Source organism: Nicotiana tabacum, chromosome 18, assembly GCF_000715075.1.
Source record: "Nicotiana tabacum cultivar K326 chromosome 18, ASM71507v2, whole genome shotgun sequence".
Classification (NCBI taxonomy): Eukaryota; Viridiplantae; Streptophyta; class Magnoliopsida; order Solanales; family Solanaceae; genus Nicotiana; species Nicotiana tabacum.
In genome coordinates, this window is record NC_134097.1 from 95,855,247 (window position 1) to 95,870,049 (window position 14,803).

Here is a 14,803-nt window from a genome sequence, read left to right on the forward strand (position 1 = left end):
CTGATTTTTAACCTTGTAAAATATATTTTGACCTTATTCTGCGGTCAATTATGCTACAAATTGATTTCTTAAGTCCTTTCCTTGATTAAAATATGTTGAACCTAGCATCTATTACATGTTATGTACCTGTACCATGCAGAAAATATTTCCTTATTTGTTATGCTCAGCCTTATATGATTTCATTCCTTATTTGCCACATATTTATTACCGTTTGAAGTTGACCCCTCAATTAAAGGGAGTACTTACCTTGATTTTGCTCTAAATAATTCTGAGTTCCATAATTACTGATGAAATTTGATTTTTACCTTATTTGCTACCTGCTTTCAAACTATATATACATACTCATTCATTAACACCAGACACGAACACTCTTGGTTCAAAAAAATTCTCTCTCACACACTTAATACTTTCTGCTCTCTTTTTGTGCTACTTGCTACTACTCTAGGTTAGCCCGCTGCAAGCCAAGGCTAACCATTGTGTTCTCCTGCTCTTTCACTTTGCTTACTGTCTTCTTTACTGGTATGTTCTGGTTTTAATTCAAAGTTCCAACAACAATATGATTCTTTTATTGCTTCGGTTCATCCTGTTTCTAGTTTGCTTTTACTTATGATTTTGTTGTGAAACATGCAGTTAATATGCTTGCATGATTAGCACATTTTGAACCCCTTCTTAGAATCAGTGTAAACATGTTATCCCCTCTATGTCTGATCAATTGTTTCTGAGCATTTCTGTACCAAGTACCTCAGCTTGTTATGTGTTTATAGTCATGTACTCTATGTAACCCAAATCCCTTTACCCCTGTTTGTGACTGTTGAACTTGCTTTGGTTCTGTGACTCCTGGCTGTGTATGAACCTGTCTTAAAGGTGTTGTGTTTGGACTGTTGTTCACTACTCCAATCTCTTTTCAAACTATCTCTGTTGTTTTACTAAATTATTTTCAAACAAACTTCCTTTTAATACAGTTTTTCCATTCAAACCTTTCAACTTGTGTCAATCACTTTTCACTCTACTCCTAAGTCAATAAGTTCATCCCCCTCCAGTATGTGTACTGCCTTGGGATCCTGTTGAGAACCCTCTAAACTCTGGCATACTGAGGCTGGCCCTTCCACACTGCACTTATTCAATTTTGGTTACCAAGTCTAGGTGTAAGCACTGCCCGGGATCCTTGAGATCTTTAGGAAACTTTTATGCACCTAGACTATGACGTTGTCTATGGAATTGAGGCATTTGAGGCTACTGGAGGCTTTGGAAATCTGGGCCTCACTGAAATCTCCCTATAAAATAGCTTTTTATTTTCTTATTTACTTATGTAATTCATTCATTTGGTCTGTAATAACTTGTAAACAAATATTGGGGTAATTAGTGAAAGGGATGGGTAGCTACATGTTTATGGGGTAATACGGGTAGATATCATGCTTATAGGACTTTACATCTTGTCATGTTTAGCTCACCATGTTAGAAATCATTCCTATAGGTTTCAAATAATTCTGTAATTGAAATCATGTCTGCAAGTCTTAAAATCAGCCTCACATGTAGATGTCATGCCTATATGATATAATTTAACCCAGATTCTGTTATGACAAGTGTTTACGTATGTTTCCATGTGTCATCATGTCTGACCGTCCTTAAAATCGGTATTAAAGTTAGATATCATGCCTATAGGGAACCATACATTAAATTATTCCTGTCAATCTAACCTAGTCTAAATAAATCAACTTAGTCCACGTTTTAGTTAACTTCTTGGTTTAATTAAGTGGCTGATATTTGTTAAAATAAGTTCTTTCAAAACTGCCTCAATTTACCATTAGATAGAATGCCTATGGGGATTAAAAGGTCTGTTTTAAAACTTTCCTTGTTTCACTATAAGACGTAGTTATCAGTGTTTCACGTAGGCTAGCCTGTAGGGCGTTTCTTCAAAATTTGCAATTCTGAAACTGTTATTTGTGACTTAATGTCTTTCTGATCCTAACAGTCTTTAAAACCAATAGGCAACTGCTAGGATCATTACTCCTGAGTTTGTAAAAATAAATTGCTTGTCTTCTGCGTATTCACCTAGACATCCTGCCTTAGGATACTGTTTACTTAAAGTCCTCAATTGTGCTTGAGTCGTGCTATTTGTGTGCCTTGTTTGAGGAGGAAACTTTGAGCCTATGATTGCTCCCTTTTATCTTATGTGCTAAAAGTCCTAATTGTTTTGCGTGTCGCCTTAGAATTTTCACCTTTAAAACCTTAGGGGTCTATCTAGAACCACCTATAGGTAGAGGTCTTAAATCCCTCCAGGACCATTAAGAAGGGACGAGTAACAGCACGCAATAAAGATAGCTGACCAAACACTCGCTTTGAATGACCACTAAGGGGATGGGAAGGGTAGATATGGGATATAATAACTACGTGCTAATGTCACGTGCAACCCCTCATCGAGAAGTGTTTACCGGACATTGTGTGGGGTAATCCTATAGGCTAACCAACTTAGGACTCCTCCTTTACCAAAATTCCTTTTTCTATTTAAAACCTTTGTTTTACAACTTGTTCAAAAATCTTTATCTTATTACTTGAGTTACCCAACGTGCTTTACTTGCAATCTATTTGATTCAACTGTTTATTTATATGGACTAATTTGTGAATATAAGTTCGACCGGTACCCACAGTTGTGGACCAAGAGGGGTGCCTAACACCTTTCCCTCAAGGTTATTTCGAGCCCTTACCCTAAATCTCTGGTAATGCAAACCAATCCAAGAGTTAATCACTCTAGGTGCCCTAACTCACCATAACTCATTAGGTGGCGACACTTCAAATACCCAATTTCCAAAAGGAAATGAGTTATCATACCTCATGGAATGTCGAAACCCGAACCTCTCTCCGCGATGTGGGAAAAAAGGGGGCGCGACAGCATGGCAACTCTACTGGGGATATCTTTTAGGCTCTTACCATAACGAACTTGTCTTTTACAAATTAGTCCAAGCATGTTTATCTCGTACCCTTCTCCCTTATTTGAATTTAACCGCCGTTTTTTGTTTAAGCATTTATGGTTCTTTATTCCAGAAACTGACTTGTCTCTTTGTTTTCTTTTCCTGTAACTGTCTTTCAATTATTCAAATACTGTATTTATTTTTCTTCCTACTTGCAAGTACGTGACTACATGTTATTAATTGCTGCCTAAATCATGCTCTGCATCATATTCCACTCGTGCGTCTCAAATCCTATAGAAATGCTTTAATGAGTGGTTTCACTCTTCCTATTTACTACCCTTAAATTTGAAAAGGCTTATCTACAATAAAACCAGTCGATCAGCGGTGCAGTCGATGGTTCCGTGCCTTCCCCCTCAAGTTGTCCGCTTGAGAGTACCAGTCTAAAACCCCATAGAAACCTTACTTTGGTTAAAATTATGCATGCATCATGGTCAAACCTAGTCGTATCAGTTATGTTGTCCACATAATGATCCTTTAAGATAATCCTTATCCAAAGTCCATCGGGTTTTCCATAATCCCAATGGACACAACCACGTTCTGTGCATTAATTTAGAGAACTAAATGCCGATATGTTTATCATAAATATATAAATAGTCGAGTCCGGTGGGGGTAAGGTCTAACCCTTTTGTTTTGCAGAAAATGAGGCACGAGGTCCCCAAATTTGGTGTGGTTAGCAACATTCCACCATTGCTGCTAGATTGGTGGGAGGACCTTTCCTCAAGTGACAAGAAACATGTGAGAAAGTACCTGGGTAACCTGCCTTCCTTGCTAGATATTGAGCCAAACAACAAATTGATCGAAGCTGCCACTTTATTCTGGGATAATGAAAGGGTTATCTTTCTTTTCGGCGACATAGAAATGACACCGCTTCTAGAGGAAATTGGAGGGCTTGCGGTATTGACTTGGAACAGTCCCGGGCTATTGGTACCAGAAAAACCGTATGGGCAGGGGATTTTTAAAGATGATGGGGATGAAGAAGAATGTTGACCTAGTGTGCTTGAAGGAATCTTACATACCTTTCGAATACATGTACGAGAGGTATGGCCATAGCAAGTCTTTTCGTACTTACCATGATGCGATCTCTCTCACTTCTCTAGGTCACATCCACCGCAGAGTGTTTGTATTCATTGTGTGCTTCATAGGCCTGATAGGGTTCCTAATGAAAAAGGGATGAATCCACACTAGGTTAGCCATGGTCGCCAAGACTTTAATAGAAGAGATTAATGGACAGACATATACCATAGTCCCCATGATCATAGCTGACATCTACAGGGCTCTGGAGCGCTGTCAAAGAGGGGTCAAGCATTTCGAGGGTTGTAATTTGTTGGTGCAATTATGGTTGTTGGAGCATTTCCAAAAGGGTCGATATCGCCAAGAATTTCCACGAAGGGCTTGGAACGACCATATTTCCTTCCATAACCCTAAGCAGATGACTTACATTCCAGACAGATTTGCTCAGTCGGAAAGCGCCAAAGAATGGGTAGAGTTCTTCGACAATCTGACCGAGGAACAGGTGCAGTGGATGTTTGAATGGTTCCCAACAGACGAATTTATTATCATATCCAGGGAGCTCCGCACTTGGTGCTGATCGGGTTGGGAGGCATATACCCATATGTCCCTATGCGAGTTATGAGGCAAGCAGGCAGAAAACAGGTTGTACCAAGGGTTGTCAAGATGAGTCATTTTAGGGCAGACTTTCAAGATGACGATGTCCCTTACAAGTGCCAAGCTAAGCTCATGTGGCACTACAAAATCATTGTGGAGAAGAACACTGTTGAACCAGACAGGTATCATGCAGGTGTGAGCCTCTCTACCCAGCATGGGTCGAGGACAATCTAAAAGGAATGGTGATACCAGGGGCCGGTTGAGGGAACAGAATCATAGATGAAGAAGCTGAAGCTCAAGTCAAATACAATAGGCTGCGCAAGAGGGTCCACGACTCTGAGAATGAGCACCGGAAAATACATGAGAGGATTGTAAGGTTGATCGAGGAGTGGAAAGAGATGGCAGTCACTTCCAACAGGAAACTGGAATATCTGGAGCGAGGAATAGTGGAGCTGTAAGGTAAAGTCATCAAGAGGATTGAAAATTGCTAGAATGCTGAGGGAGCTGAAGGAGGACATCTGGCCAGAGCCTACTTGCTGCTGGGACTGCGTAAGATGGGGATCTGTATGATGGAATTCGGAATATCAAATCTGGGGAAGATCTTTCTGGGACCAAATAGACTATATTTACTTGCTTTTCTTAAAATGTAATAAGGCTAAGTGCCAATAGTGACTTACTTTCGTATCTTATTATTGTTTTGGGGATTCGTCTATTTTTATATTATGAAATGAATTATTTATTGGCATCTAAAGTTCTCCAAATCTATTTGTCGCTAGGCCTACCTCAGGCACAACTAGGCTCCCAAGTTAGAACGCGAATTTACATTTCCGCAATATGTGTTTAAATACTGCAAACATTTCAGAATCCTCACTAACTTGTTACCTTTTTTTGCTTATTTTTATTATTATTTCCATCCCCTTAGGTTGGTTCACTCATACTAGTCTCGTTAGCATATCATACCAAATCTAGAGGCCCTCCACCTCCTCCTCCTCCAAGCAACACAAAGGGAAAAGGAAAGACAAAAATGGATGACTTAAGGGGTATCCGAAAGGAAAATATTGAGAACGGAGAGACTTCATATGGCCGTATTACTTTGGCCCCAAATGATCTAGTCTTTAGACTGGAACAAAAGATACTGGAATTGCAATGAAAACTTGAGCAGGTTCGCAACTTGGCAAACTTGTCACTCACCCTTAATGTCCCCGATTTCGACCAACAAAATAAAAAGAACCCAGCACCTCCTCAAAACATACAGAACTAACAAAATCAAAATCCTCCTACGCCAAATCATTACACAACTCCACCCCAAAATATCAATCTGCTGCCAATATCAACTATACCACAACATTATCATTAACCAATTCCATACCCACCAACCACCACTTACCACCCTCCCCAAAACACACAACCCATTCCCGATCCACAAAACTCCACCAATGACCATCACTACACCCAAGTTCCTGGGACCCATCAAAGCAATCCCATATATGTGTGGAAATTATACCTCATTCTACCCAACCAATCTCTTGTGCACCGAAATCCTCCGAGAAGGACTTGCTCATTAAAAACATGACTGAAGAACTCAAGAAGTTAACAAGCCGAGTTCAAGGTGTTGAGGGCGACAGAGGAATAGAAGGTTTGAACTATGAAGATCTGTGCATACAACTGGATGTCGGACCGCCAGAGGGGTACAAAACTCCCAAGTTCGAAATGTTTGATGGCACAGGTGATCCCAGGGTTCATTTAAGGACCTATAGTGAAAAGCTTGTTGGGGTCGAGAAAGATGAAAAGATGTGGATAAAGATCTTTATAATGAGACTTACTGGGGACACTTTGTCTTGGTATATCAGCCAAAATACCATAAAATGGTCCAATTGGGTAAGCATGGCATCGGATTTCATGGGCCGGTTCAGGTTCAACACAGAAAATGCACCAGATATTTTCTACATTCAGAATCTTAATAAGAAATGTACTAAGACTTTTTGTGAGTATGCTACTCGTTGGAGGTCAGAAGCAGCCAAGGTTAGACCCTCTTTGGACGAAGAATAGATGAATAAATTCTTTGTCAGGGCACGGGATTCGTAATATTATGAGAGATTGATCATTATCGAAAATCACAAATTCTTTGACATCATCAAACTCGGAGAAAGAAACGAAGAAGGAATCAAGAGTAGGATGGTAACAAACTTCAAGGCCTTGCAAGCCACGAATAAGGTACTACAATCAGGTGGCATATTGAAGAAGAGAGATGTTGGGGTAGTAATGGTGGCCTAGGGACCAAAATATCCACTTACATAGCAAACACCTCCACCCACGTATCAAACACCCCCACCCACATGCCAAGTATCACCGCCTGCATATTGGCCCTCATCTCCCAAATATTCCCAACCACCCACTGTCCATCACACCTATAATTCCCAACCATCCCACTTCCAATCACCACCAGCTCGCTAAAATTATCGAAGATCAAGACCCAACTTCGACCGTAAGCCATTCAGACAATGCACTGCCATTGCTGAGCCCATCGACCAACTATATGAAATGTTGAAATCCACAAGTTACGTCACCCCTGTTCCCTCTGCGGCACTAGAAAATCCATCCCAATGGGTCAATACGAACAAAACTTATGCATACCATTCCGGTATGAAAGGGCACACCACTACTGAGCACCAAACATCGAAGGATAAGATCCAGACATTCATTGACAACAAGGTCATACAAGCAAAGGAAGCCGCGCCTAATGTCCCCAACAATCCCTTCCCTGATCATAGAGGTGATGGTGTATATGTGATAGAGACAAATGAAGAATGGGACCCTGAAGGGTCAATCAGGCTTATTCGAGAAGGCGTTGACTTTAAGGTTGCGGTCACACTTAAATCGGGCTTATTCAAGAAGGTGATGACTTTAAGGTCACACTTACTCCTATTGTGGTTCAAACTCAGGCACCTATTGATGTCAAGGTAAATGCATCAATTCCATTTAAGGTAGAAATAGCTCCACCCGCAGCCACCTCTACTCCATTTGAAGTAGAAGTGGTCACACCTTTTACTGTGACGGTGTCAACCATGCCCCTGTTCAAGTCAAAAGCAATACCCTGGGATTACGTTGCCGAGGCTCAGTGGAAAGGGAAAGCCAAGATAGAGGAATCTAATGCCGCACAAGGAATGACTAGAACTGGCAGAGTCTATACACCCGAACATTTGGGAGGATCAAGTAAGGAGGCCACTACTAGGCAGCCTATCATTAAGACTAGGCCAGATGACCTGTGGAGGAAAGTGCAGGCAAAGGAATACATAATTGCTGACCATTTGAACAAAGTCCCTGCTCAGATATCTATCCTGTAACTATTATAGAATTCAGAGGCACACAAGAACGCCTTGATGAAAGTGCTGAGCGACGCTTATGTACCCAAAAACATCACTGGTGGAGAAATGGCCAACATGTTCGGTAAAGTGCTGGAAAGCCATAAGATTATCTTCCACGAAGATGAGCTACCGCCCGAAGGCTTGAATCACAATCAAGCACTGCATATCATAGTGCAATTTGAAGACAAGTTCACTGCCAAGGTCTTGGTTGATGGAGGGTCGATCCTAAATATTTGTCCATTGGACACCCTGAAAAGGTTGGACAAAGGTTTCCATGAAATACGGGCAGGAAGCATGAATGTGAAGGCTTTCGATAGGTCCTAGAGGGCCACGATAGAGGAAATCAACCTTTGCTTGCAGATGGGACCAACTTGGTTCGACGTTGAATTTTAGGTGCTTGACATACCAGCCTCATATAATCTTCTGTTGGGCCGACCATGGATCTATGCTACTGGAGCCGTGCCTTACACACTACATCAAGCCATGAAGTTTAAATGGATCCACCAGGAAGTGATCATCCACGAAGATGGGAGTACCCCCATCAACACTAGTCAAACCATCCCGGCCATTGGACATAGAAGATGGCTAAGAGGGGAAACCTATCATCACATCGAACGGGTCAATGTCGTCGAGAAGGATAAGAGGTAGAGTAACAAAATAGAAACCATACTAGCATGGTCTGGATATGAACCTGGCAAAGGGTTGGGAAAGTACCTCCAAGGTATCACCAAGCCAATACAGCTGAAAAATCATGGTACCACTTTTGGGCTCGGATACCAGTACACATGGCAAGAGTACAGGAATTGATACTAGTGCTCAACATGGCAATCAACATGAATATTCAGGAGCTGCTGGTAATCGGTGATTCAGATTTGCTTGTGCACAAGGTACAAGGAGAGTGGGTCACCAAGAATTCCAAGATATTGCCATATCTGCACCATGTACAGGAATTGAGAAAGAGGTTCACGAAGATAGAGTTTCGGCATGTTCCTAGAGTTCAGAATGAGTTTGTTGATGCATTGTCCACTTTGTCATCCATGATAAAACATCCAGATAAGAACTATATTGATCCCATTCCGGTGAGGATCCATAATCAGCCGGTATATTATGCTTATGTCGAGGAAGAAGCAGATGGAAAGCCTTGGTTCCATGACATCAAAAGATACTTATCAAAAGGATAATACCCAGAGCATGCAAATCACACTCAGAAATGCACGCTCCGGAAATTGTCATATCATTTCTTCCACAGTGGGGGAAACTTGTACAAAAGAACTCCCGATTTGGGCCTACTAAGATGTGTTGACGCAAAGGAAGCTTCTAAGCTACTTGAGGATGTGCATGCTGGGACCTGTGGTCCGCACATAAATGGTTTTGTCTTGGCTAAGAAGATACTCAAGGCAGGTTACTTTTGGATAACCATGGAGACGGATTGCATTCAGTATGTCCGCAAATTCTTTCAATGTCAAGTACATGCCAATATGATAAAAGTGCCACCAAACGAGCTAAATGTAACAAGCTCACCTTGGCTATTCACCGCTTGGTGAATGGATGTTATTGGTCCGATTGAGCCCATGGCTTCAAACAGACACAGATTTATTCATGTAGCCATTGATTACTTCACAAAATGGGTAGAAGTTGCATCGTACAAAGTGGTAACCAAGAAAGTCGTCGCAAATTTTGTCAAGGATCGTATTGTCTGCCAGGGTTACCGAGTCCATTGTTACTAATAATTCCGCCAAACTCAACAATGATCTGATGAAAGCTATATGTGAAGCTTTCAAAATCAAGCACAAGAATTCCACGACCTATAGACCTCAGATGAATGGAGTCGTAGAAGCCGCCAACAAAAACATTAAGAAGATACTAAGGAAAATGGTAAAGAACCACAAACAGTGGCATGAGAAGTTACCTTTTGCTCTGTTAGGGTACCGCACCACGGTTCGCACATCAACCGGGGCAACTCCCTACATGCTGGTTTATGGTACTAAGGCTGTCATCCTGGCCGAAGTAGAGATTCCTCCTTTAAGAATCATATAGGAAGTTGAACTTAGTGACGTAGAGTGGATAAGGAGCCTCTATGAACAATTGGCCCTTATCGATGGAAAGAGGATGAACGCAGTGGGTCACGACCAACTTTATCAAAACAGAATGTCCAGCGCTTTCAACAAAAGAGTCAAACCAAGACAGTTTGCACCAGGGCAGCTGGTATTGAAGAAAATATTCCCACATCAAGATGAAGCCAAAGGGAAATTCTCTCCCAACTAGCAAGGTCAGTAAATGTTTCACAGAGTACTAACAGGAGGAGCACTCATACTTGCAGAAATGGATGGAGAAGTCTGGCCAAAACCGATCAATTCAGACGCAATCAATAGATAATATGCTTAGATATTTTACATTTCCTCATTTGATATAATTGAACTATGCTTGACCTGATTCCCAATTAAGAGGGGATACGTAGGCAACTTTATGGGTTCGGTCATATTATAATAAAATTTTCATTTCCCCCAAGATCAGAAACTGGGGCAGAATTTTGAGGAGGGTCCTCAAAATTCCAGAGCAAGTCTAGCCAACGCCAATACGCATTAGACGGTCAGTAATCAGTTAAGAAACTAGGGCATAATAAATTCCGAAAAAGGTTCAGCAAGGCCTATTATCCGCAAACAGCTGAAGGATCATCTACCAAATTGGGGCAGAACTTTGAGGAGGACCCTCAAAATTCCATAAGGAAATTGCAATGTTTTTGAGATGTGTCACAATCACTAGTTCATCAAAATTATTTGATTCATCAATGCATTTCTAAAACAGCTCTATTTTTTACAATTGCATATTTTCGAGAAACTCTACTTCCATAACAGTCAGGTGTTACCCAAGGGAACTCGAAAGGCTTTCAGAACAGAGCAGAGCAAGGCCGGCAGATGAAGCAAGAACCAACCTCCCACCCACAAAACTCGCAATTTTCTTTGAACGCAGGTACATTCGACGTAACGATAGCACTCGCAAAACATGCCATCAGATATCGAATACATCTCCAGCCAAGAAACACATTACTCTTATATGCTACTCACTCTTTGCATGGGACTAATCCTTGTCCCCATACTTGCATGAGGCTAATCCTTGCCTCCCTATTTGCATGAGTCTAATCCCTGACTCTACATTTTGCATGAGGCTAATCATTGCCTCTCTATTTGCATAAGTCTAATCCCTAACTCCACATTTTTCATGAGGCTAATCCTTGCCTCCCTATTTGCATGAGTCTAATTTCTGAAATGAGTCTAATCCATGCCTCCCTATTTGCATGAGTCTAATCCTTGACTACATGAGGGTAATCCCTACCTCCCTATTTGCATGAGTCTAATCCTTGACTCCATGAGGCTAATCCTTGCCTCCCCATTCGCATGAGGCTAATCCTTGCCTCCGTAGTTGCATGAGGCTAATCCCTACCTCCCTACTTGCATGAGGCTAACCCCTGCCTCCCTACTTGCATGAGGCTATCCTTGCCTCCCTACTTGCATGAGGCTAATCTTTGCCTCCCTACTTGCATGAGGCTAATCCTTGACTCCTCACTTGCATGAGTCTAATCCTTGACTCCATCTTGCATGAGGCTAATCCTTGCCTCCATATTTGCATAAGGCTAATCCCTGCCTCCACACTTGCATAGGACTAAGCATTGTCCCACTTTGCACAAATATTGCTCTATTTTTAGCACTATCTATTTGTTTTTCAATCAGGCGAAGCTCTGCCCTCCATTTCACAAGACTAATCATTGTCTTGATAACATCGTGACTATTACATATCATAGGCTGAAATATTGCCAATCTATCTAAAGGCATCATCCTCATAGCCGGAAGACACCATGCCATGGCATGAGGATCCCTCAATTTTGCATATCATTATTCAAAGGCGTCATAGTTCGGAGATACAATTGTCATGGCCCGAGAACATCATTTCATGGACTATAAATCCCTCATTAAACAATTCATGGCCCAGTACGTCATGGTCTAAGGACGTCATCTTTAACCGTCCAAAGACAACCTTCATGATCCAAAGGGAATCTGTATCATGTTGAGTTTTTCGCAAAATACATGTTTGTAGCATCTTTTATCTGCAAGTAACTAGTAAGCAACTGCCATACTAGCAGGAGCAATCTCGCTCCAGTTCCCTCCAACCATCCCGAGCTTTAACCGCTCATCGTAGCCACTTCTGCATCGCGTGTCCGTTCTTGTAGTAATTTCATCGGCATACTCCGCGGATGAACCCAGAACTACACATGGCCTGATTCTTATAAAACCAAGGATATGTAGGAAACTCGAAAACTGGAGTTCGGCCTTTGTCTTTCAAAGAATCCCGTCCAGTCAAAATTGACCATTATTTCTTTACCTGAAAACTCTTTCATCCTTCCCAGGTAAAGAGGGCCAGCTGTTGATACCCAATATTTTCCTATATTTTTATATATGAATAAATACCTTTCAAATAGCATATATATGCATATATAAGCATGCACAAGGTTTTTATAATTTTTTCCATAATTTTAAGGATTTAAATTGATTTATTTCCTTCCCTTTTATTCATAAAATCCCCAATAATTATCCCCCCAAATTATTGTTGTGATAATTTAGTCATTTAATTTCTATATTTATGCCAAAATATGGTTAAAATATTTTTTATGCTTTTTTATAATTGTATTTTATATTTTTAAAGCTAAATTACATATAATTACAATATTAGCCCCATTAATGTATAATTACATTTATATGCGTAAAATTGATCTCCTATATTTTTAAAATGTGAAATATCTATTTTAAATCATTTTAGTACACAAAACTATTTTTTAGAAATTATTTATTATTTTATTATAAATTATATTGGGAAAATTGGATATTTAAAATATAGCCAGATTTGCCTTTCAATTTCAGCCCAATTAAAACCCAACCACAACCCAATTTCTAACCAAATCACCTGACCCAAACCCTGAACCAGCCTACCTAACCCAAGACCCGTCAAATCCTGGCCGTTGATCTAAGAGATCAACGGCCCTCGTCCGTTCATTCCTTTTTTATCCCAAACAACCCTCTAACCCTACCTCATTTCCCAAATCCGTCGCCTTTGTATTCTCTCATTTCCTCTCCTCTATCAATGCCCCAACCTAACCCTAGCTCCTTTAACCGCCAACTTCCTTCTCCGGTGATCTCCCTTCAACTCCTACGCCTCCAATGGCTCCTCTATTGTCATGCTCACCTTCTCTGAGACCTTCAAGGGCCATGGGCTATGCTGACTTGTATCTAGGGTTTGCTATTTGGCTATTCTTGGCTACTACGGTGTGATTTCGAGCAAAATCACACTATATTTGTCACGATTTTTGGGTTTCTAAATAGGTTTTTTCATCTCTATTTGGGTTTCTTCTGAAACCCTAATTTTTGCTTACATTTCCTAGATTTGTACGATTTTTAAACGATTTTAGTCTGTGTCTTTGATGTTTACAATATCCTTGCAACTCTTTATAAGAATCATCAATTGCAAAGTGTTTTCACCTTCTTCTTAATATAGGGTTTTCGGAACTTCTTCTAAAACATTGTTTAAACCGATTCTTTATGTTTAAACTTCTATCTCTTGAATATTTCGAATGATTCTCTGATTTTACTACTTCTTCAACTTGCCTATGTTGAAAACCCTAATTTCTTAGTTTCAATCTTGGGTTTTTGAGTTTTATTTTGATAACTTATCCAGTTAATCTATATGTTTCTGCAATTCTATGATTTTACCCTATGATTGCTTGTTACCTAATTATGGCTATCCCTGCCTATTGTGTGATTTTACCCTATTTGCTCACCAATGTTTCTGATTCTTCACTTCTCCTATATGTATCATGCCTATTCTACTAATTCAGACTATGCTCTACACGAATCCCTAATTTATATACGAATTTTGTCCTACTCGACCTCTTAGAGTTCTGGTTTTTTGCTTACTGTGTGCTTGTTCTTATAGTTTGTGCTAAATCAGTACTATTTTCTACTTTTGGATCCTTGAGTCTTTGTGATTGATCATTCACTGATTTTGCATGATATCTCTACTGATTTTTAACCTTTTAGAATATTTTCTGACTTTATTCTGCGGTCAATTATGCTACTAATTGATTTCTTAAGTACTTTCCTTGATTGAAATATATTGAACCTAGCCTCTATTACATGTTGTGTACTTGTACCATGCAGAAAATATTTCCTTATTTGTTATGCTCAGCCTTATACGATTTCCTTCCTTATTTGCCACATGTTTATTACCGTTTGATGTTGACCCCTCAATTAAAGGGAGTACTTACCTTGATTTTTCTCTAATTGGTTCTGAGTTCCATAATTACTGATGAACTTTGTTTTTTACCTTATTTGCTACTTGCTTTCAAACTATATATACACATTCTTTCATTAACACAAGACATGAACACTCTTGGTTCAAAAAACTCTCTCTCACACACTTCAAACTTTTTGCTCTCTTTTTGTGCTACTTGCTACTACTCTAGGTTAGTCGGCTGTAGGCCAAGGCTAAACATTGTGTTCTCCTGTTCTTTCACTTTGCTTACTGTCTTCTTTACTGGTATGTTCTAGTTTCAATTCAAAGTTCCAACAACAATATGATTCTTTTATTGCTTCAGTTCATCCTGTTTCTAGTTTGCTTTTACTTATGGTTTTGTTGTGAAACCTGCAGTTAATATGCTTGCATGATTAGCACATTTTGAACTCCCTTTCCTTAGAATCAGTGTAAACATGTTATCCCTTCTATGTCTGATAAGTTGTTTCTGAGCATGTCTGTACCAAGTACCTCTACTTACTATGTGTTTATAGTCATGTACTCTATGTACCCCAAATCCCTTGA